The sequence below is a fragment of the Tupaia chinensis genome, unplaced genomic scaffold, assembly GCF_000334495.1.
Source record: "Tupaia chinensis unplaced genomic scaffold, TupChi_1.0 Scaffold149184_1, whole genome shotgun sequence".
Lineage (NCBI taxonomy): Eukaryota > Metazoa > Chordata > Mammalia > Scandentia > Tupaiidae > Tupaia > Tupaia belangeri.
The window spans coordinates 2368437-2370290 of NW_006209032.1; the positions used below are offsets into that span (position 1 = coordinate 2368437).

The 1854-nt window shown below is 50.9% G+C and overlaps 1 protein-coding gene across 3 annotated transcripts in view; it reads right to left on the reverse strand.

Moving 5' to 3' along the window:
• The window catches only part of SMARCC1 (SWI/SNF related BAF chromatin remodeling complex subunit C1), a gene marked incomplete at its 5' end in the record, with an annotated part of 117774 nt that overhangs the window by 19224 nt on the left and 96696 nt on the right, over positions 1-1854 (reverse strand).

The following is a 1854-nucleotide window of genomic DNA, read 5'->3' on the forward strand; positions in this document are numbered from 1 at the left end:
GAGGGGGTGCGCAAGGATTGGCGGCTGATTGTGACCTGCTCCCGGGTACCCACGGGCCGGCTGTTCTAATTCAAACAGCCAAGAGCCCGACACTTTGGTTGAAATGTCACTGGACTTGTATTTTACTGACTGATACAAAGTGTTCTAGTTTGACCACTAAAATATTCTATCATGTCTGAGTCCTCATCAAACTAGACTGATTCCTATTCTAGGCATTTCCAAAAATTCTTACGCTCTTAATAATGAGGAAGCCACGGAGCTATCTAAACCCACACACGAGCGCACACAAGACATCCCCAGTGCAGGCGGCTCACCTGAGTGCCGCCAGGCACCGATACTCAAGAGCCTCGCTCGCTGCCACACCCGGCACTCGCTCCAGAGGTATGCCTCGGGCCCTGGAGTCCTGCCCACCCCACCCTGATACAGGCCCCCGCAGCCAGAGGTGCCCCTCGCCAGGACACTCTGCTCGTGCCTGGCTGCTGCCATGACTGTTCGTCTGGGCCACCCAGAATGGATGTCTACAGAACTGGAGAGGCTTAGGTTAGGAACTGTGTAAGACCACCTTGCAGTTTAAACGAAAAAGGATAAAATTCAGCGCTGTATATTTAATCCAGATTAGAAAAATCTAAAGGTGGTCTAAGAATGGATGTGGCTGGGACCAGCAGATGGTTACATTGCTGGACTTCCACGTAGTTGACTCAACCACGGTTCGAGTACCGGACCCAGGGGATTAAACTCACGCCAGACATGTGTGTGTGTGTGTGTGTGTATGTATGTGTGTGTGTGTGTGTGTGTGTGTGTGTGTGTGTGTGCGTGCGCGCCCAAAATTCTGTAAGAACAGAGGAGAATGGATGGAGGTGTGGGCATCTCCCCTGGGGGTGATTTTCTGCTTTCTGTCTCTGGCAAGTACATGTGCCCTATGGCAAAAATCTCTTAAAAAAAAAAAAGAATGTGGCCAACTGTACGCCAGAAATACCCACTGCAACCCTCTGCATGCCTTCCTATGTGGCACGGGCTGACTGGGAGTCTCCTCCAAAGGCAGAAACATGTACAAAAAGGGGGCGTTCCCAGCCAGGCAGCAGCAGGACTGACGTGACGAGAGCAGAGGCTGGCAGGTGGCGTGGTGGTACAGCGCTGGGCTCCCACGGGGCTGGCCGCAGTGGGTCTCGGATCTGGGGGCTTGCTTCTTCACTCCCCACCCCCCTCTGGTGAGTGTGTATGCTCTATGGCAAATTAACATCACCACTATCATCATAAATAAAGTTAAATGATTCCCCCTTACTGTCTTAGGGTGTCTGAGCTGGCCAGAAAGAGAGACAGAGAGAGCGAGAGAAGTGAGAAATCACCCCCAGGGGGGTGACCACTCCACAGCCCCTTCATTCTTCTCCTGGGATCTTGCGCATGCACGCATACATGCCCTGTGTTTCAAGCCACCAGATCTGGGGCTCAAACCGTGGTTAACCATGTAGGAGTCCAGCGATGAAACTGCTATGCCATGTGCTGGTCCCTAAAAATTCTCTTTTTTTAAAAGGAATTATTTTATTTAACTTACTTATTTAGTTTATTTATTAATACTTGATGAGAGAGAGAGAGAGAGAAAGGAAGGAAGGAAGGAGCAGGAAAGAAGGGACAAAGCAAGTCGCCAGGTTCAGGACTCGAACCATGGTTGGCTATGTGGGAGTCCAGCATTCTTAACCACCATGCCACCTGCTGGCCCAAATAAATAATTCTTTAAAAATGTCAGGGAGGGACCAGCAGTTAGCGTAATGGCTGTGTCGCTGGAATACCATGTAGTCGACCACGGTTCGAGTGCCGGACCCAGTGGCTCAAACTCATGCCGGGCGCATTTGTGTA